At 48.1% G+C, this 23,207-nt stretch overlaps 1 protein-coding gene across 1 annotated transcript in view; it reads right to left on the bottom strand.

The window, feature by feature from the left end:
- Nucleotides 1-23,207, bottom strand: part of LOC142817615 (uncharacterized) — a 36,857-nt gene that overhangs the window by 1,069 nt on the left and 12,581 nt on the right. The gene's annotated exons all lie outside the window — the stretch shown is intronic.

Raw genomic sequence — 23,207 nt, 5'->3', positions numbered from 1 at the left:
GGAAGAGCATTATTCCACAAGAATTTTTTCAATCGGTTCAATACGAGCTGAGAAAAGCGGTATTTTCAAGCGGCAAAAAAAAAGATGAGGCGAGAAGGTGAGTTCGATAGCCCTGCCATTTGTCCCACGTGGCCTTCGTAAGGCAGATCTCTTGCCTACTCACACCGAGCGAGAATAACTCTTCAGGCGTATGCCTGGTCACGTGATAATGACGTTCCAAAGCAAGTTGAAGCCCCTGAGTCCGCATGCTGCGTTGTTTGGTTGACCAGCGTTATTTGACGGTCTGCTGCCTCGCCTATCATCAGGCTTGCAAACTATTCCTCAGCGCTAATAATGCGATTATTCATCGGCGTGAGATAGGTGGTATCATGTGCCCGTGCCATATTAACGTTTACTTGTGCGTGGTAGAATAAATGACAATATTGAGTGCTTGAACGTGCCAGAACATCACCTTTGTTTCCTGGGGCTGGCGCCAGCGTAGCCGCTTAGTGGAATTTGCCTAACTAGGGACCGCCAGGTGGCGCCGTTTTGTTTGGCTGGCCGCATACAGTGCTCCATTTTCACGTGTTCTTGGCCCGTTACCGGGCCCCGCCCGTGTCTGGACAAGCTCACTATTCCTTCTGGAAGACTTCCGGGACACGCCGACAACATCCGGGCCCCGGTCCGACCCCAGGCTGGCCCCCCAGGCCCCTTCAAAAGTACGAAGCGGCGCGGCGCCGCGCTAACCCTAACGCGCCGCACCTGCACCTCCACGATGCAGAGTCCCGCCCAGCACTCGACACCAACGACAACTTACGCCTTTTCGGTAAGCCCAGCCTCCTCCGGTCGTACGCCTGATACAGCCGTGCCTCCGCTGTCACCATCTGGCAATGTCACCAGCCCCGCGCCGACAACAATACAGCAACAGGCAGCGTTCCTCAACAGCGCGCACGGTCCAGCAACGTGCAACGCTGGTGGCGTCTCTGCTACTCTCAGCTTGATAGCCACGCAAACGCCGGAGCCCGAGAGCCGTAATGCAGCGTTGGCATTGCAATCAACCACGCCTGCTGCTCTCCCCACCTTATCTGCGTCTGGCCTACCCATTGGAAATTCCGAGTCTGTCGACAAGTGCGTTTCGACGAGCGTCGTTCCTTCCATCGCCAAAGTCTTGCCTTCCATCACTTCAGCTGACGACTTATCGACGGAAATGAACTTCACGGCATCGCAAGTCAACGAAGACAATACGCCATCCTCTGAAGGCAGCTGGAACACCGTTAGTGCCAATCGAAAACCTGCCTCGACCGCCCGCCCCCGCTCCGAGCTCATCACCGTCGGAATCCAACTTCCACCCGGAACACTCACGCCAAAACTGCCTCTGTATGACCTGCTTTCTACCATCACAGCCGCCGCAAATCTCTCTCCCAAGACCAGTGCGGAGGTCACCCTTCAAGCCAAACCTGCTCAGAGCCTTGTGTTTCTGAAAACGCACTCACCTCTCACTGCCCACCTCCTACTCTCCCTCACAAGTCTGGAACCTAATGGTAAGCCGATCACCATTAAGCCCTATGCCCTCAGTCCTCCAATATCATGTCTCGGCGTCATACACAACGTCGGTGGTCACTTCACAACATCTCAGATCTTGCATGACCTCGAATCCTTTACTTCAGATATACTCGCTGCACGTATGATGGGCTCCACTGAATCCGTCCTCATAACATTTGCTGGAACCATCATCCCTCGCTTTGTGTACTTCAAACGCGTCTCTTTCCGATGCCGTCCACATAAACCCAAGCCCCCTACTTGCACTCGATGCCTTGCTATAGGGCACCGTGCTCATCAATGCCCCCAACACAGCGTTCCGGCCAAGTGCCGCCGCTGTGCGTCTCCTCTACCGGCAGATCCCGATGCTCACGTTTGCGCCCAACCCTGGTGCATTCATTGCCAAGTCAACACCCACTCATCTCTCGACTCCACCTGCCCCTACCTTCTAGCTAAGCAACGCGACTGCGCCAAAGCAGCTTTTCTCCGTCGCACAGCCATGCGCCGAGCCACTCAGCCTTCGCCGCCCTCTTCTTCAGCGCATGAGCTCCTATCACCTCCCGCAACATCCCCCCGGGCTCATACGCCGCTAAGGTTAAGGGAACACCTCCCATGTGCACTTCTTCATCAAACACACCTTCACCATCTTCAAGTAACGAGAGCCGCTCCTTCGATCTGCGACTGGCTATGTTGGAGCGCAACCAGCGCGAGCAACAACGCGTCTCAGATGAGCTACAACAGAAAATACTTGCACTGACACAGACACTCGCAACTACCACATCCTCTCTTACCTCTCAACTCACGGAGCTAAATAAGCAACTCACCACACTCAACGCCCCGACCTCCAGCTCCCATGTAACCAAATTGGCCGACATGGTCGAAACCACCACCACTGCACATCACACTCGTTTGGTCCAGCTAGAAAATTCAATTGTCCGGATTCTTACGACCCTCAAAATCCAATCTAAGCAACTGGAATCTTTCACCTATATGCTTAACTCCCTGCAGGAGTCACTTCCCCCGGCAAAAAAGAAGGAACGCGCACGCGTAGGCGCTTCCTCTACTCCAAAGACCTAGATGGCGCGTGAAAAGGACCTCGATATTGCTACGGAGAGGAAGAAAAGGAAGAGGTGCGACTGACAGGCGCGCGACTGGGCCAATCAGCCATTGTGTCTCTTGCCTGTAGTTTTTACTCTGCAAATACATCTCGCTCAGAAGCAACCAACCTCGTAACATATTGGTGAGAGGTGCTGGGTAACCATCAGGCAACGGAGCTCCGCAGCGGACGTCGCATCGCCCTTCCAGCCATGGCCAATGCTCAGCCCTCCGCGTCAACGTCAGCGTCTCCGACGAACATGGCGTCGCAACCGTACGTTTTCACGCCTCTCAAGGATCCCGGTACATTCTGCGGAACCGATGGCGTCGACGTTGACGATTGGCTGGCCATGTTTGAACGAGTGAGTGTGCCGAACAGATGGGATCCCACACTTCAGTTGGCTAATGTGCTGTTCTATTTGAGAGGCACGGCCAAGGTGTGGTATGAGAACAATGAAGAAGAACTCACAAGCTGGGACCAATGCAAAGCAAAGATGCGGGAGGTGTTTGGCAAAACCGCCAGTCGGAAGATCGCCGCCAAAAAGGAATTGGCCTGCCGTGCCCAATCCCCTACGGAGTCATACCTCGCTTACATTCAAGACGTGCTGGCCCTCTGCCGAAAGGCCGAAAGCGACATGACAGAAGGTGACAAGGTGGGACATGTTCTGAAAGGGATTGCCGACGACGCGTTCAATCTCCTGATGTGCAAGGGCTGTTCCACCGTAGACGCGATCATCAAAGAGTGTCGTCAGTTCGAGCAAGTGAAAAGTCGCCGCATTCTACAAACATTCGCTCGACTCCCAAACACCGCTGCAACATCTACTTGCGAGGACCAGTCAACACCACAACGTGCATCGCCGCCGGGAGACCTTACACGCATTGTTCGTCGTGAACTGGAAGCTATGGCGCCCTCGGCGTTCTATTCGCGCAGTACCGATGCCACTCCTGTTACTGTTCCTCTTGTTCAAGCCATCGTGCGCCGGGAGCTTGAAAACATCGGAGTGCATTCCGTGTGCCATGTCACCGCGCCTAGAGTCAGCGAACGCCCTTTCGTGATGCCCTTCTCCGACCGACGGTCTTCTCCACGTACTCGCAACCCGGCTGAGTGGCGAACTGCAGATGACCGCCCTATATGTTTCAACTGCCACCGCGTTGGACATATTGCCCGTTACTGCCGCAACACATGGTCCTCGGCACATCGCGCAACGACCAATATGACCCGTTTCGACGATACCGCCCGCACCTTTCCACCTGCCGAAGAGCCCAATGCCATTGACCATTCTCGGAACACTTGGTACAGCCGCTCGCCTTCACCACGTGGGCACCAGTCTCGATCGCCGCAAACACGTCGCCCATCGTCCCGTTCGCCGCAGCCACGGCGCTTCTCGTCCCCCGTGGCTTCCGGCCGCGTTGTCTCGGAAAACTGAGAAATGCAGCCCCCGGAGGTGGTGCTGCATTGACGACTTCCGCAGCAAATCCTCTTTCCGTTCCCACCAGACGAAGTGTAATAGACGTTAAAGTAGACGGCGAACCTGTACAAGCACTTGTCGACACCGGCGCAAGCATTTCGGTCATGAGTTCAAGCCTACGCACACGTTTAAAGAAAGTTCTGACACCAGCGGCTGCACAAATGCTCCGTGTGGCCGATGGCGGCACGCCGATGGTTCTCGGTCTGTGCACTGCCCGCTTACGTATAAAGGACCACACTACTTCTGTCATTTTAGCCGTGATTGACCACTGCCCTTATGACATTATCCTAGGCCTGGACTTCTTGTCGAATCATTCTGCTCTGATCGATTGTGCTACAGGCGTTCTTCAGCTAGAGTTGCCTCAGATAGTCGCTGACCCCCCCACTGCCCCGCCGCGCCTGTGCTCTCTTCAGGATGTGCGGCTGTCAGCTCAGGCAGCCACCTTCGTCGTTTTGACCGCACAGCCCCAAGTTCCCGATGGTCAATATGTCCTCCTTCCTCTCGCCGACGTCCTCTTGAGCCGCAACATTGCCATTCCCCATACGCTTGTGACTGTTACTGACAATTGTACCTCGCTTCCACTTCTCAATTTCAGCTTGTGCCCTCAAGTGCTTCCTCGTGGCATGTTCTTGGCCAGCGTATCTAATGCTGACGAATTCGAAATAGCAGCGCTCACCACCGAGATTGATTTACTTCAGTCTCCAGTAGCGAACAGCACCTGTTCTCGGCCAGATCGTTTCTCGAAGATGATTGCACCCGACCTCAACCCTGCGCAAGCCAATGACATCCATCGCCTTCTCGCGTCATATACCGACATTTTTTCTTTCGACGACAGACCTCTAGGGCAAACATCCACTGTTCAGCACCGTATAAATACTGGTGACGCCAGTCCTATTCGCCGACGCCCCTATCGTGTCTCCCCCACTGAGCGTAGAGTTATCCAAGCAGAAGTGGACAAAATGCTCAACAAAGGTGTCATAGAACCATCAAGTAGTCCTTGGGCCTCCCCTGTCGTCCTTGTGAAGAAAAAAGATGGTACCTGGCGCTTCTGCGTTGACTATCGCCACCTAAACAAGATCACACGAAAAGACGTGTACCCGCTACCACGCATCGATGACGCGTTGGACTGCCTACACGGGGCTACATACTTCTCGTCTATAGATCTCCGGTCCGGCTACTGGCAGATTTCTGTCGATGAAATGGACCGCGAGAAGACGGCCTTCATTACACCAGATGGTTTATACCAGTTTAAGGTCATGCCTTTTGGACTATGTAACACCCCTGCCACATTCGAACGAATGATGGACTCTCTCCTGCGTGGTTACAAGTGGTCTACTTGTCTTTGTTACCTAGACGATGTGATAGTCTTTTCATCTACTTTCGATAGCCACCTGACCCGTCTCGCTGCAATTCTCGCAGTCTTCAGAACAGCTGGGCTACAACTCAATTCCAAGAAGTGTCAATTTGGTCACCGTCAGATTGCCATTCTGGGCCATATTGTAAACGCCGATGGTGTCCAACCAGATCCCGAAAAGATCCGCGTCGTCCGTAGCTTTCCAGTGCCCCGTTCTACATCCGACGTCCGTAGCTTCGTCGGCTTATGTTCCTACTTTCGCCGTTTTGTGAAAAACTTCGCTGACGTTGCCCGACCACTGACAGATTTGCTGAAGAAGGATACCACATTCTCATGGGGCCCTGAGCAGGCTCAAGCGTTCGCCGCTCTCATCGGCTACCTAACTACGCCCCCCATACTTGCCCACTTTAATCCTTCTGCTGCCACAGAGGTTCGCACCGACGCCAGTGGCCACGGTATCGGCGCAGTTCTCGCTCAGCGGCACCACGGTAGACAGTGCGTGATAGCTTACGCCAGTCGCCTGCTTTCTCCCCAGGAGATGAATTATTCCATCACCGAGAGAGAGTGTCTAGCTTTAGTTTGGGCCGTCGCCAAGTTTCGGCCATATTTATATGGTCGCATTTTCACTGTCGTTACGGACCACCACGCCCTCTGTTGGCTGACTTCTCTGAAGGACCCGACTGGACGTCTGGCTCGCTGGGCTCTGAGGCTTCAGGAATTTTCGTTTAGCGTCAGCTACAAGTCTGGCCGTTTGCACAAGGACGCAGACTGTCTTTCTCGATATCCGGTAGATCCTCCTGATCCCGTTGCGCCTGACCTGGAGAGCAGAGTAATGGCGTTTACAGACGTCAGCGATATGCGCATCGAACAACGACGGGATGAGTCATTGCGCACTATCATCGACGCCATCCAGTCTGACAGCCATGACGCTGAATCCCGTATGTTCGTGCTGCATGACGGCATCCTCTACCGCCGCAACGTCACCACTGAAGGCCCTGAGCTTCTGCTTGTCATCCCTCGTCATCTACGGCCTGCCATACTTCAACAACTTCACGACGCACCAACAGCGGGACACCTCGGCGTTTCCCGCACATACGACCGCGTGCGACGTCGATTTTTCTGGCCTGGATTGTACCGCAGCGTACGTCGATATGTCGCCACTTGCGACCTCTGCCAGCGCCGGAAAAGACCTTCTTTGCTGCCAGCTGGATATCTTCACCCAATTGAAGTCCCCTCTGAACCATTTCATCGCGTGGGACTCGACCTTCTTGGCCCTTTTCCGACGACGACACTAGGAAATAAATGGATTGCCGTCGCCACAGATTATGCGACCCGTTACGCGATAACAAAGGCCATGCCAACCAGTTGCGCCACTGACGTCGCGGATTTTCTTCTTCATGACGTCATCTTACACCATGGTGCACCCCGACAGCTGCTTACGGACCGCGGCCGCTCTTTCCTGTCCAAAGTTGTCGATGACCTCCTTCGATCGTGTGCTACAGCCCATAAGCTATCTACCGCCTACCACCCACAAACTAATGGCCTAACTGAACGTCTCAACCGCACGCTCACAGAGATGCTTTCGATGTACGTCTCCGATGATCATCGAGACTGGGATACAACGTTGGCCTATGTGACCTTCGCATATAACTCCTCTCGACATGACACTGCGGGATTCTCGCCTTTTTATCTTTTATATGGTCGCGACCCCATATTGCCATTTGAAACCACCTTGCCTCTCGTGCCATCTCCTTCCGAGTACGCGCGCGAAGCCATTGATCGGGCTCACATGGCTCGTCAAGTTGCCAAGTCTCGCCTCACCAGGTCACAGGATATGCAAAAAGCCCGCTACGACCACCGGCATCGAAATATAACGTTTGCCCCAGGTGACCACGTGCTCCTCTGGTCACCGTGTCGCCGTGTAGGTCTCTCCGAAAAACTTTTGTCCCGATACGCCGGACCCTACCTAGTCTTACGTCAAGTTAGCGACGTAACCTACGAGATAGCGCCATTGCACTCCAATACGTCACCAAGTTCGTCACTAGTTGACATTGTCCATGTTTCGCGCTTGAAACCCTACTTCTGTCGCACTTCTCCGGACTCTCGCCGAGACGGCGCTCCAACGCCCGGGGGTCCTGCTACGGAGAGGAAGAAAAGGAAGAGGTGCGACTGACAGGCGCGCGACTGGGCCAATCAGCCATTGTGTCTCTTGCCTGTAGTTTTTACTCTGCAAATACATCTCGCTCAGAAGCAACCAACCTCGTAACAATATTTTGCAGTGGAACTGCCGCAACTTTCGTCATAATAGGACCCCTCTCCACCAATATCTTCTCACCCGCCAAACATTACCCCATTTTCTCCTTATACAGGAGACTCGGGCGGCCCTTGCCGTCCCAGGCTACCGTGCATATCACGCTACGACGGGAAAGCCACTTGCGTCCATTTATGTACGCAATGACGTTCTCGTTGAACCACTAGACGTACCCTCCCCCCTCCTGAAACATTTAGTTGGTGTGGTCTATTACCAACCATCTACCCGTATTTCTCTCGCTCTGATGTCATTTTATAACCCCCCTGTCACGTCCTCTTTGTTTAGTGCTCTTGGCAAATTCCTGCACTCCCTTTCATCGACCACCCATATCCTCCTTGGGGGTGACATTAATGCTCCTCATAGGCTCTGGGGTTACCCCCAAACACTCAAACCAGGTCGCCTTCTACACTGCCTCGCCCAGGAACGCCATCTCACCCTTCTCAATACTCCTGACACCCCTACTCGAGCGGGCACTGTTTCACAGCGTTCCACTACACCCGATCGCACGTTCTGTCGGAGTTCCCTTCCTTTTCACTGGCAGGTCTCTGCTGAAAATTTTCTCGGTGATCACTTTCTCATACACATCACCACCCCTGTTTCCCACAATAGGCGGAAACAACGAGTCACTCACACTGACTGGGAAGCATTCCGTAGTAACCTTTTGTCTCACTCATTTAAAACTTACGACGACTGGACGTCGCGGATCTCCGCAGCAATGACATCCTGTAGTCGCCGCGCTCGTTTTCAACTCCCCATTCCTGACCCTGATCCTCACTTCCTCCGATTATGGCGACGTCATAAACGTTTGAAACGCGCTCTCTGCTCGCAGCCACACAACTTCCAACTTTCCTTCCGAATTGATGCTCTGCGGGCTGAAATTATCGCTTACGGCACTTCTCTCGAGCACTCTCGTTGGAACACGCTGTGTGACGGCCTTGACTCCGCACTGCACTCGCGCTCTACATGGTCTCTGTTTAGGTCTCTCTTAGGTACCAAGCCTGCCGCTGCTCCCACCCTAGCTAAAGCTCTCACTCAAGGGACTCCATCTGATGTGTTTGAAAATTTAAAATCTCTGTATCTCCCACCCCCCCTCACACCTTCCTACCCAGATTACTGTGGCGAAGCTAACCCAGACTTGGACCGCCCATTCACGCTCAGGGAGCTGGAAGCTGCCTTAGCCACTCAATCTACCCGCTCGGCACCCGGTGAGGATGAGATAACATATACTACATTACGTAATCTCCCCGACAAAGCGAAGGAATTTCTCTTACACACATTCAACGAAGCATGGAACAGCGGCTGTCTTCCAAGCTCTTGGACATCATCTCTAATTTGCATGATTCCGAAGCCCGGCAAACCTCCATCTCTCTCTAACCTTCGCCCTATCTTTTTGACGTCATGCGTTGGCAAGACTCTTGAACGAATGGCCTTGACTCGACTGTCTGATTTTATTGAGGCGAAAGAGTTTTTCCCTCCTTCTCTTATTGGCTTCCGACGCCACGTTTGTGCGCAGGACATGTTCCTTGTTCTTCAGCATACTTTTCTTTCACCTTCTCGTAGTCAGATCCATGCGCTTGTAACCGTCGATGTACGGAAGGCATTCGATGGCGTGAGTCATGACCACATACTCGCTCAGCTCTCCTCCCTGTCATGTGGCTCCCGCATGTATTCTTACATCCGATCATTTCTTTCCAATCGAGTTGCTCGCTTCAGAGTCGATACTCATTTGTCTAACCCACACTCCCTCACCCGCGGCACTCCTCAAGGTGCCGTACTATCTCCTACTCTATTTAATATGGCTATGGCCCCCCTTGCCTCCCAACTGTCCCAAATACCTGACCTCCACCATATTTTTTATGCAGACGACATCACTCTCTGGTGTACGTCTGGATGTCCCGGCCACGTGCAGGATACTTTGCAACGTGGCCTGGACCTTATCGCTTCCTTTCTCGCTACTGCTGGCCTGTCCCCTGCACCGGAGAAATGTGAACTACTTTTGCTAAACCGGTCTGCGTACCAGCGCTCCCACAATACCCTCTTCTCCCTACATCTTTCTAGCTCTCTCATCCCCACTGTTCAGCAATGCAAAGTTCTTGGCTTCCCTTTGCACGCGACAAAGAACGCGCAGGCCCTACATCACGCTGTGAGGACTTGCCATTCGGTGACCCACCTCCTGCGACGCGTTGTCACTCGGCAGTCGGGGCTCCACGAGGCTCATGCGTGCCGGGTTGCACATGCGCTTGCCCTTAACAAGTTCTTGTACTTTGTACCCTACGTTCATTTCACCGAAACGCAACTCAACACACTCGAAAGAGCTCTATTAGGCCTCTACAAGGCAGCTCTAAACCTCCCTCTCACTACCTCTACCACTAAGCTCTTTGCCACAGGCCTCTTCCATCCATTACGTTCTCTTATTTCTCTGCACCACGACTCTCAGATTGCCCGTCTTTCTCTCACTCGTCAAGGCCAATGGCTATTAGCCCAAGCTGGTATCCCTCACATTCCCGTTTCCGTTCCCTCCTTGCCTTCTGCCGCTAGCACCGCTGCTTCTAACCTTCGCATCCTTCCCCTCCCATCCAATATGTCTCCCGTTCTTCACGCCGGCCGGCGTCATGCGGCAGCACAGCATCATTCTCCTCCTCTCTCTACACAGGGAGTTGCCTACACAGATGCCTCATACATGGCTCCTCGGGGCTCGTGTGGCTACGTTATCTACCATCCACACCTTTCGGCACCTGACACGCACACCAGCGGGCCATACTTACACCCGCCAAATGTACTTTCGCTCGAGGTCCTTTCCATGGTCCACGCCATGCAGTCATTTTCCTCCCTCCCTTCTCTCCCCGAGTACACGATTTACTGCGACTCTCACGCCGCCATCCGTCACATACAGAACAACACGTTGCCCCCTGCTCTTCAACAGGAGGTCGAGCGAGCGGCCTCTGCTCTTCAACCCTCCACTGTCTTCCTCCGCTGGGTTCCTGGGCATTCGGGTATTAACGGCAATGAGCTAGCTCATCAGCTTGGCCGCGATATATTGCACCGGGCACCATTCATTCCCTGGCCCACACCTTCGGAAGACAGTGAGAGCTCCGCGAATAACGATGGGCAGATCTCCTTGCGTCACACTATCAAGGAGGTATATCTCCAGCTCCGGCTCGACAAGCGTCTTTACCCTCCCCCTCATCCATCACTCACGGCGCTCGAGGCTCGAACTCTACGGCACATCCAAATGAACTGCTTGATAACCCCCTCTCGCCTTTTCCTTTATAAATATAGGTCTAACCCCTGCTGTCCTAATTGTCCCTCCCCATACGCTGACCTGTCACACTACCTCTTTTACTGCCCAACTGCTCAGCAATCCAGCTATTACCCTCCCCCATCCCTTTCCATCACCTCCTGGCTCGACTGGATCGGCGCCGAAGGGGAAGAAGAAAAGCGTCGACTGGTCGCACAGGCGGTCAAAATGCTCGGCCTGTAAATTTGGCTGAATAAAAGTCTATTACTACTACTACTGCCTAACTACGAGTGAAATGTCACCAAAGGTCACCATTTCAAGTTTTGCCAAAAACTTATTCACTCAACATAAATGTAGGGTCTCTTGTAGTGAAAATTTTTAATTACGCAAATATGTATAGCCGCGTTGAGTACGGTACCATTCATTTACACCATGGTAGGTCCTCATTAGACAAAAACAAATGTTTGGGTGGAGAATTTCCGTTCCACTGTCAGAACTACTTTCTTGAAGTGCTGATGTGAATCGTGTCTCGTAGCTTTTCAATATATGACGTTACTTGGCTAAAACACGGTGGCCAACGTAATGATCATTAGGACACTAGGGGGTCTTTTTTGAGGAACACAAAGTAGTATAAACTGAGGCCAGCGACCGAAAAAAAAAACATTTCGCAATGCCGGCATACCTATATTTCCTCCTTGAAAACAAAGAATACGCATACTATTGGTCGTGTAAAATTCGGTCTCACGTGGTTCGTTATTACTTATCGAGAAAAATACTTGAAGTTTAAATGTAGTAAGGAAAGAATTGCGGCACAAAATGTATTACTCTATGTAGAGCGCCAAGAGAACGCACTGTCGTAATTTTGTAGTCATTGAGACCCAATTTTTATTATGTTGGACATCGGCAAATATTTATATGTGACGCACGCAAAAAGCTGAATTTTTTTCTTAGGTATGAACTTCTTTGTATGCTTATTCTTTGAATTGAAAATATCTCCATTGATTTTTCAGGCGGTAGCCCTCAAATTTGTGCGTGCTCAATCCCGTCATTTGGAGTGCTTCTGAGAGGCGTGAAACACACTGATATTGCCAAAATTCACTAGCTGCAAGCATGGGTCCCACAAGCAGCCGAAGAATTGCTTCACGGAAGGGGACAAGTGCTTTAAAAGTCGCAATGCACTGTTTTGCAATGTCTAATGAATTGGGCAAACTTTCCGTTGCCAATGCCGGTCGCTTCACCCGCTTCATCATGGAAGCATTGAGTAAGGGCCGTGTCCTAGAATGCTTGTGCCTGATAACAAAAGTTTGTGATTTTTCCCGCAGTAGCGTATGCAGGATGAAGCAGCCGCTATACAAAAGAGCCATGACGTGCATATTATTATCCTGCTGGCTGAGACAATTTTATTGGAGTATGATCATGAGTTTGATAATCGAACAGTTTGATTACAAGGCAACGATAATAAATTAAAAAAAACTGCATTACTGTCGCGAAGCCGGCACCATTCTTTCAGTACCGTCATGCTTACGTTAAACATCCACCGGAGAGTGGTTTCTGAAGGCTTCCTAAAAAATCTCGACTGCTTGACTGACCCGAAAGAATGTTGATAACAAATGCAATGAAGAAGCCTACAAGCTATTCAGGACAGTTTGAGCTGTGGCCTGAGCACGGGACACAACTCACAACTAGGCACTTCGGAAGCAAAAATGAAATGAAAAATAAAGCCGTTATAATGTACCTAACACGCTTTTGATTACGCAATAACAAACTGACTTCACAGTGTCCAAAGCAAATACCGTGGTGTCTACAAGAAATCATCATCGGCACGTGTCCTGCTGCCACGAACGAGAGTTCTGTGTCTGAGGGTTTTATGTAGGATGGCCTGAGCTTCTCGCGCAGAGGAGTTAGCTCCGAGCTTGCTCTACGGTGACCATGGCTTGAAGGGAGTGCTGAGCGCATGATCCTAGCGTTGTTAAATATGACTACAATAACGCGAGTGACGTTGAAAATGCATGTGGAAAATTCGCAGTCGTTGTCAAAGAAACACTGCTTGCAAACAGATCAGAGCTGCCACGAAGTCCACAACAGTGCAGCGACGTCAGCGTGATTGCCACAGTATATTTTTTGCAACTCAACAAGTACAGGCGTGTTCGCGGGCATGTGTCCCCTTTCGGTCTTGTTCATTCGCTCTACGTGCGGCCTGGAAATTAGCGATCATCAAGGCAGCAAAGCTGCACGCTCAGCCCTCTCGTGCTGCTCGTTTCCCTTCTATCAAGTATTCCATAAGGACAGGTGGTCACCAGGGGCGCTCGCGTCTTGTCGGCAACGCGGCTGTGATGGGATATGTAGTGAGCACGGTGAAAGTGAATGCGAGACACCGTACAAGCATAATAACATAACTTTTACTTCTGCGTGCTAATGTATATAGTCTGCGCCAACTCGACTGCTGATCCGCAGGTCGCGGGATTGAACACCGGCTCCACTTTCTATGCAGGCGAAAATGCTGTAGGCCCGTGTAGTCAGATTTGAGTGCACGTTAACAAAACGCCAGGCCTGCGTGGAAGGCGCAGCACAGTCACAGCGAAAGATAAAAGAGCAGCCTTTCAGAGCCTTGTCTAAACACTCATTGAGCAACTGCTGCAAGCGCACTTGCTTGATGCCCAATATGGCATTACTTATAGAAATTTTAGGGCAGTACACCGGCATTCGCTATGCTATTTTTATTCATTCTTCAGAGAAGCGTCATATCCGCTACACTAGAGCGAGGAATTTTGTGGCAATTGTTCACGCAGTAGCTGACGACAATGAGAAATTATGCCTGAAGTGGTTATGTGCCACAGTTAATAGCTGAACAAAGCAAGCTTTTGCGATGGGTGCGAGCATTGGACAACCCACTCGCAATGCGCAACGACTGTTTGTGCTTTCGCTGTTTAAAACGCTTTATAGGTCGCATTAACGCGATTGCTTTCCTGACGTCAAGCCTGGCTAAGGCAAGTTTGCGAACAAGTCCGGTGCAATGACGTAGCTAAGTGCTGGAATACTGGGCTAGCACCCAGCGGTCCCTGGTTCAAACCTCATTGTATCATTAGTAATACGTTGTCTTTTTATTTTGCTTGATGTGCTTATAGACCCAGGTGGCGGCGGTAGACAACTACGGCACTGCGTAAGACTCGAGTTGTGATCTCATAATAGCTTTTGCTATAAAAACCCAGGGTGGTTGAAATTTCCGGAGCCTTCCATAACGACGATTGTAGTAGCGCGAGCTTAAAATGACGATAATTGGACAAGAAGAAGACAAGCGCTAACTTCCAACTTCCAATTGCTTTAACATCACATGTAGGTAATTTTTTAGAAAGAATACTCTACTATAATAATATGAAGTTCATAACAGTTATTTGCAATACTCAGTACGTGCCAGATTGTATTTAGTCCAGGTTACTGTATAAGGTGGGCGCACGTTGATTTAGAGGCTCGTATAAAGCTTGTTCACCACAGACGAAAATTTGCGGCCCTAGTAACCCTTGAAACCCCAGTAACCTAATTTAGCCAAGGCATATGATAGCGTTGAACATTTTATTCTTATCAATGCCCCAAAAGACCTAACCTTCCCATAGTATATAACAAATTTTATTTACAAATTTTTTAAAGACAGAAATTTTATTGGTACCAACAAGGTGTTTCCACACCAAAGTATAGCCAAACGAGAGGAGTTCCTCAAGGCTTTGTTCTATCGCCAGTGCTATTTAACATTTCGTTAAGTTCAACACCATTGAGTAGTAGGTACAAGCATATGTATATGCAGATGACATTGCATACCTTTTCTCACCGTTTCAAAAATAAAAAACATTGTTTCATACTTTTAATCAAAAACTAGGAATATCACTTACTACTCATAACATTTTTTGTCTTTAGGGGCTGCTTCATTGAGACACAGTGACAGGAACATCTGCGGGGCTCTCTGCGAATTTCTAAGTAACAGAGGGAAGATTACATTGCTGAGCCAATGATCAGCTACCGATTTTACTAGCCAATCTAACATTTATTATTTAGCTATTGCACTGTAGTGATTTACCCTTCAGAGGAATTTCATATAAGAATTACACCTCACATATTCAACGAATTTTCTTATTTCTGTTCTTTTCTTTTTTTTCCCTTTGTGCCAAACTAATCCCACCAAGTCAATACAAAGTAATCCTATTTGCCTAGCCTGGATAACGTAGAGGTATTGATTTGCGTTAACTACAGGCTTCTTGGCCAATCTTCTTTAGTGGGTGAAAGAAAGGGTCAAGCAAGCAAGTTTATAGTGCAAAGTACGAAAACATGAGGCGTTCTTTTCTTCTAAAAGACCCAAATGCAGAACCCAAAACTAGGATAAATTTCAGTAAAACATATAGCATGCCAATGCATCTTCACAGTTATAGTCAGAATGGGGCAGTTTTTATTGTAACATGAGCTCTAAAAGGTAGTTTCTAATCAAAAATGAGCCAAGTACTCCTACTGTTTCATTCAAAGTGAGACACATTCCATAAACCAGCTCTGCGCGAACAAACATGCACAAAACAACCAACATAGTCCAAACCCTAATGTTTCTTTTTTGTTTTAGTTGTTTTTTATCGTGTTTACGTTCCACAATTAGGTTTCAAGCGCAAGTTGGCACTTATTGGTCGTTCTGCACCTTTTGCAGTTGCCACCTTTTGGTCATTCTGACATAACAAGCACCACAGGAAGGAGAGGGGGTCCTCTTCACAACTTGCTAGGAACATGGCACACGCCTGGTCCTATGTATATCTTTACATTCAGTTTATGACTGCTTCTTTTCTTCAGGGTGTTTGAAAATTTATTAAGACTGGGTAATTGGAACAGCGCTGAGAAAAGCACACGAACATCCACACGTTTTCTGACTTTTTTGAGCCTGTGAAACAAGTGATGCATGTGCGGAACAACAGCTATTTTATCACGCTCGGTGTCCGTGTTGCTCGGATCCTGTCCTTGTTTTTGCTTTACCTCTTTGTTCGCAGGATAGGCTCAGTGACAGATCCGATAAACGCCCTAGAAAAACCAGATGCCATAACCGCTCATGACAATTACACGTAGTAGTCTTGTCCTAAAATAGTTTCATATATAAAACAATAAGTATTTCAGGCTGAAGTAGCAAAGTGACGATTAGTAGAAAGCTCTCTTGTGTAATCTTGATTATGACAGTCTTAATCAGCACCATACTTGTCACGTCAAATTATCTTGATTTTACTTAGCGTGCTCATGATTACCACCAAGTAAATTAGCATACCTTAGTCAGAAGGTCAACTAGAATACTTAAGTGTGCCCCATTCTAGCTTACTCCTCTTTTTGAAAGAAAGGATTGATGGGCATGGTATAAACGAGCACTCATCATTAGAGTGAATTATTGTAGTGGGAGGGTGAATGCTGAAAAAACGTCCACCATGTCACATGGTGTAAGGTGGAATATGGTGGATGCGACAGTGCCGGCTACGCTTGAGCACAAAATGACGTCAGCATCACCGGGACGAGCTGCCACAAAAAATAACTGTATAAAAACGATGTAAAAACAGGCCATCATGGAGATTGAAACGTGCAACATGGAGATTCTTACCAGAAGACACTAACGCCTATGCCATGCCGACATAGTGAAAGTTACTTGTTAAACAGTTAGTAAACATACAAACTTACCGTTCAACTTCAGTTTTGTTTCTCGTGAACTCAACATAGACAAGATTTGTACCTGCTACTAAAGCTTGCACATTTAATAAACACAAGAAACTGCTGTCTGTAGCGATTGCCAATGCAAATATGGCACCAGCATCATGGTTTTCTTACATTTCACAACCTAAAAAAAACAAAACAAGTGGACTGGAGAGCAGATACAGTTGACCAGTGATTACTGTAAAATTTGATATCCGTTTCTCGCTCGTTCCAAAAGGCGACATCTGACCAGGCTTTATGACGCCTCTAAGTTCATTCGATAGATACGCCTACATAATTGATTGAGTTTTGCTATGTTTTTTTTTTTCGTGCAACGTGGAGTACAGTCGTGCTAGCGCACTGCTGTGAATCTATCGTTGGCAACAACTACATAACTGTCCGGAGGAAACTGGTGCGACTGCATTTTTTTCATAAGATATTTTTTCACAATCCATCAATGAAACGAGACCTCATTTCACAACCGTCATACCACTCATCGCGCATTGATCATCAGCATAAGGTTGCCATTCCGTTTTGCCACACCAAATTCTTTTCAGCAGCCTTCTTACCGAAAACAGCCGCCGATTAGAACCACCTTCCCTCTTCCGTTGTAACAATAACAGACCCTTTGTTATTCAAGACTGCAATTTCTCAGCAATGCTTGTAACTATACGCAGTTTCTATTATCTATCTTTGTCTTGTATGTGCTTGAATTCTTATACATTTTTAGTTGACTTATGTTGCCTTCCCGATTTGCGCATCTGACACTTGATTCTTTATTTTGTTTTTTTTTTCTTGTGTGTTATATATGTTGTACCCACCCCCTCTGTAATGCCCTACGGGCCCTGAGGGTATTCTACTAAATAAATAAATAAATAAATAAATAACGGTTTGGCCAAAACGAATGAAGTGCACCAGAAACATTGTGCTATCATATTCATTCAGCAAGCATCTGAATTTCCAAGTCTGTGTTCTCAGATAAGAGCCAGAGAAGTGCCTGTGAATGCGACTGCCAGCTGTCGAACGTGCAACCTGCAGATTTTCAACCGAAGACACTAATCACTGAGCCATGCCGACACATTGAAAGTTGCTTGTTAGAAACTGGGTCCTCGCACAATGGGTTGGGAGTCCTCCCGGCAGAGTAAGCTTCAACACTGGGGTGATGCGTCACAGCCTCTCGAAGCCCGCATGTACCCTGTTTAGCTACCGCTGTGTGGCCGGCCGGCACTGGCGATCGAACCCCGCACCTCTCGTAGCTGAAGTGGTTGCTCGTTAGATAGTTAGTAAACATAGAAACTGACCGTTCAACTTCAGTTTTACTTGTCGCGAACTCGACATAGACAAATTCTGTACGTGATACAAAAATTTTCACACTTAATAAACACAAGCAACTGCTGCCTGTAATGATTGCCATTGCAATAATGGTACCAGAGCAATGTTTTTGCTTTAATTTACAACTGCGAAAAAAAGAAGAGGACTGGGAAGCATGTAACGTTTACAGGTGGTTACTGTCAAGTGTGATATTCCTTTCTCGCTCGTTCCAAAGGGCGACATCTGCTCATAATTTATGACGCCTCTAGGTTCATTGGAAAAATACGCTCACATTATTGATTGACTACTGTGATGTTTTTTCGCGCAATGTGGAGTGCCGTCATGCTAGCGCACTACTGTGGCTCTATTGTTGGAAACAAGTACATAACGGTTTGGCCAAAATGAATGCAGTGCACCAGAAAAGTTATGCTACTATGTAGGTTCAGCAAGCATATCAACTGCCAAGCCTGGGTTCTTGCATAAGAGCCAAAGAAGTGCCGGCAAGTGCGACCGCCAGCTGCCGGTGAGGGGAGACGTACGTTCACTGGAAGGGCTGGAATTGCGTTGCATCATGCTTGTCGCTTCTTGCGCGGACACCGTAAGCAATCAAAAAATCCTTCATTTATGATGATTGATGCCACAGCTGTGGTGTATTGTTATTTTTACTCGTGAAAATCGTATAATTTCAAGCCCAGAAGCGCGGATAATGCAGTCGTACGTGCTCGGTCGCTAGGCCCAACCTTTGGTGGAAATTATGGTGGTAGAACATGTAGTGTACAATTCCCTGCTTGGTACACTATATATGTTGCCCGCCATTATCAGTCCACCCATCATCTGCTTACTGCTTCCCAGCATTATCGCAATGGTAGGCAGAGCCTCTCATGATTGCCCACTATCTAGCTGCTACTTCCCCCCATTGTATTCACATTACCCATCTTCTGTACACCATGCCACCGAGTATGTCCCACCATACGCACCCTAATTTTCACTACGTCCCAGCATATCCACCATAATTTCCACTTTACCCACTATTATTTTCACTCCGCCCACAGTGGTTTCTATAGTATTCATCTTGGTAGTTTTTCTGATAGGGATGGTTTCATTGGCATGACCTTATTAAAACGTGGCGCCACTACCTTGCTTCTTCCACGACTTTGCGTAATTAGCTTCGTCATACCATGTCATGGCCTAACTTGCATGCATACTGCCCAGGCTTATTAGCTGGTCGTACGTGTTCGGGTACTAGCAGACGATAAAGACGACAAAGAGGGCGTGCAGCCCCCGAGCAGGGCTCTAGAATGTACGGACCGACCATCATAATATGTGGCCTCGGGTTTAGCGGTGGCCGACATGTTAAGAGACGCTCGGTTGGAACTAATCTCAAAGGCCACCTGTTTGATTCATTTAAAACCGAACTAGTGGTGGCATAAAAGCTTCAAAATAACTTTTAAACACCCGCGCCTTTGAAAAATGTTGTCATGAAACGTTTCTGACAGTTTTTTTTTGCGTCTGCGCACTTTTGCCTTCGGTGAAACACCAAACAAATGAAAGAAGATGCAACTTCACGAAACATATTTGTGGGAGGTGTTGCTAGATGCTTACTTAAATGCAATATGACGTGTATCGTTACGAAGAAAATTGAATACAGAAGAGAAGCGACGTCAATAGAAGCAATGTCTCCGTATTAGAAAGAGAAGAAAAAGCAGGGCCACAAAAAAAATGCAACTTCTTAGGAGTCGAGCAAGGCAAGAGCAAGCGTGTTGAACGCGTCCAGCCGTCCATATTTTTGCGTTTCAAACAAACGTTTACTCGAGTAAATCGTACTTCGAGCTTCGCTTCAAACCATTCTTCTAGAACCCGCGTTAACTGCCGCTTCGACCAGGTCAACGCCGTGTGCACAGCTGCTGCTTCGCATCTCATCAGGCTTCCCTTTGAGGAGATCATCCATAGTTTTTATCAAACACGATCCGAGACGGGCGCGCACGCCTTCCTTCATTTTCGAAGATAACTGCCAGATAGTGCTGGTGCCTAACGTGCCTCGATGTGCTCGTTCGCCTTCGCTTCACGAAACGCCCCTTTATTAGGATGCCTGAGAAATGGCTCGTGTTGCCAGCGGAGTCGTCCTGCCTTCAGCTTTGAGCAAGCACCGCGCAGTGGCGCTCGAGACCGACACTATTTTCAAGGCGTTTTTTACTTGTTGCCCATAGGGGCGCGTCACTCGAGAGTTATTCGAGATCTGCAACCATACATGACTATTTCGGATGCTATGAAAAATGTTGAGTTGGCTGAGTTAAGCGCCACAGGCGACGCTAAAGACCGAGAGTATTTGAAAATGAAGGAGGAAAAGGGTGTGGCAGCTGCTTTTGTTCTCACGCGGCAGACATCTAAATAGAGGAGTCATTGCTGCACGAATCCATACTCTGTAACGCAGCGCCTCTAGAATACAATTAACCGTTTTTGTGGCCCAGAACATCAAATAAATGTTTTTTACACTCTTCACATGCAAGAATATTGTCTTTCGACGGAATTTGCAGTGAAACTTGCAGATCCGGAGCCAATTTTTTTTTTACTGTAAGTGGAAGGTTTTTCAACGCACTGTGAGTTAAGGCAACGATCAATGATCAGCTGCTAACTCATGAGGAGTGAGCTGAACTTTCCATATCCTCGTTTGGTAATGTTTTTTCATGCTCTTAAGCCACTTTGAGCGTATTTGCGGTAGAATATCCTTCAACATATTCAAATCAGGCGATTTTTTTTTGCATTGCATAGGGCCAATCACAGTGAATATTATCGAGTGCCGCATGCAGCCAACACGCTGGAGCTCGACTAATGAAGCGAAATCTTTGTAGTGATGAGACAGCTCTTACGACTACAATCCCCGCCTCTCTGCTAACTACTTCTGCACTTCACCACTACATTTCGAACTGCGTTGTTGTTCGATGAGTTTACGCAATCACAACGGTACGAAAAGCATACATGTGTAATCTTTTCAATATCCTTGTTTAGAATGCGCTGATAGACCCTGCATCACCTGAGTGCAGTGAATTTTTCGCGGTTAAAGTATGAGCATGGCTACTGCCCAAGTGCTACTTAATGGCCATATAAATTCTTGGGTTACGTTGAAGAAGAAACTCCATGTTTCTGAAAGCGCAAGTAATGCTTACGGTGTAATATGTTTGCAAACCTTTGCGACATTCGGTCTCGTGCAGCCACGACGACGCGCCACTTGCTAGTGGCCCAATACTGTGGCAAATCCGCCAGGCAGGCTCAGCACAAATTATCCCGGAGTATCGTTCAATTCATTCGTCAATTCGAGTCCGTGAACTTTTCTGTAGCACGCGCAAGATTACGCAAGGCCTTGTTGATGCGTGGTCAAACACCAGCACCCTTTGTACCGCATTTAAAATTGAGATGACAAAAATTTTGCAGTTCCTATCGTTTGGGAAAGTACTTTGGCGCAATACACATTCATTTTACGGTCAAAAGTTCACCCGGTGAAAGCGGTATGGGGCGTATAGCCGTCAGCACCTTTAACCTGAACTATGGTGGCTAGAAGGAGAGGTGTCAGCATAAGCGCGCCGGAGAGCGAGCGAGAATTCATCAGGATGCGGCGGCGCTGCGGTCGCTTTCGAGATGCCCCTCCGCGCGCCCGCGCGCGCGTATCAGTCGTTTTTTGTTGCAAATATTTCACGCTACCCCGCAGATTATGGCAAAGTCTACCTGTTACAATTCTGGCGGCGCGCTACCAAGCGTGTATCGGCACTAAAAACTCGTGTTTTAAATTCACTTCGTTGTATATTAGCTACGAAGCTTAGAAGATAAGGAATCAAGTGACTTGCCGTGTGCTTGACACCAAAACAAAGTCCGTGCAGTTTTCAAATTTGATTCCGCACTATTCTTCGTGAAGTCTCAATGCACGTAAAGGTATCGGCAACTCTTAATTTCATGACTTGTGCAATCAAGGTCTAAGTTTACAAGCAAGACATTTATTTTCTAGAAAGCGAAAAACAACATGAAAAATAAACACAAGATATGCATTAAGGTTGAGGAAAACTGCAAGTTATATGAGACTTCACTAAAGCAAGTGAATAAGGCAAATAAAGAGTACAGTAATTGTACGATGATACAGTGTGCATACATACACACATAACATTAAGAATTCATTTGCAAACAAGGATATAGTCACAAACCAGTTCAAGAAAAAAATTGATTTATGCGTATTTGAAACACAGTCAGACAGTGACACCACTGTTGTTAACGGGAGATATATAACATTGTGAACAAGACAATAGTAAAATCACAAGAAACAACCAAGTGTTAGTAATGCACAAAAACATTATTAAAACCTAGTTCTCTGAGTTAACACTATGACAGTTAAGTCATACGTCTCAACTTCAAGAAATCTATTTTTCTCTCTTTTTTATTGGACGCATTTTCTCCAGCAACGAGAAAATGCATTGCGGCCAGTGTAAAAAATCTAATTATGCGGTTTGTCACTTCCAGTTTGTGGTGTTCACAGCCGACCATATTTAACCTCTTAACAGACAGGCAGTAGATAAGGTCTGTTATGCGTTCACTTTTCAACGTATTGAAACTGAAGCAATAAGTGAATGCATCTTCCATAGCTTTGACCAGGTCTGTTAATGACTTGGACGGGTACAGAGCATGATTCTGCCGGAAGCAAGCTGATATTCCTAGTGAAGCAGCAACCTGCTACATTTGTTGCACTTCGTATTTTCACCATCTTCCAGGCCTCATAGCCACTGTGATCCAGAAGTCACTGTTGCGTCCAATGAGATCAGTGCGGTGAGGGAGGGCTTCACAAGCAACAATAATTTCATGAGCCTCATTGAGGCACCCCACATCAAGCAGTTTATCCAGCTTATCCTGCCATTTTAGTGAATTAGTGTGGATGCCAGGACATAGAAGGCTGCTCAGTACTCCAGAAGGTATATGTTTCCACTGGAGGGGGACTGTGCCAAACTGTAAAAACTTAGGCAATTCACAGAGATAAAAAATTGTGTCCACGAAGGGTGATCATTCGAGCCATACATGAGCTTCAGAATTCCAAAAAAAGATTTTAAGTGCGTCTTGGCAGAGGAATGATGTCGTGAAGTATTTATAGCCCAAGATTTTGGTGACATAGTGCCGGATGGAAATGGTGCTGGTTAGAGTGACGCAGAGTCCTTCGGCAGTTGATTCACATAGGAACCC

The sequence above is a fragment of the Rhipicephalus microplus genome, chromosome 5, assembly GCF_043290135.1.
Source record: "Rhipicephalus microplus isolate Deutch F79 chromosome 5, USDA_Rmic, whole genome shotgun sequence".
Classification (NCBI taxonomy): Eukaryota; Metazoa; Arthropoda; class Arachnida; order Ixodida; family Ixodidae; genus Rhipicephalus; species Rhipicephalus microplus.
The sequence above is the reverse complement of the archived record's forward strand: the minus strand, read 5'-3'. Positions and strand labels throughout refer to the sequence as shown.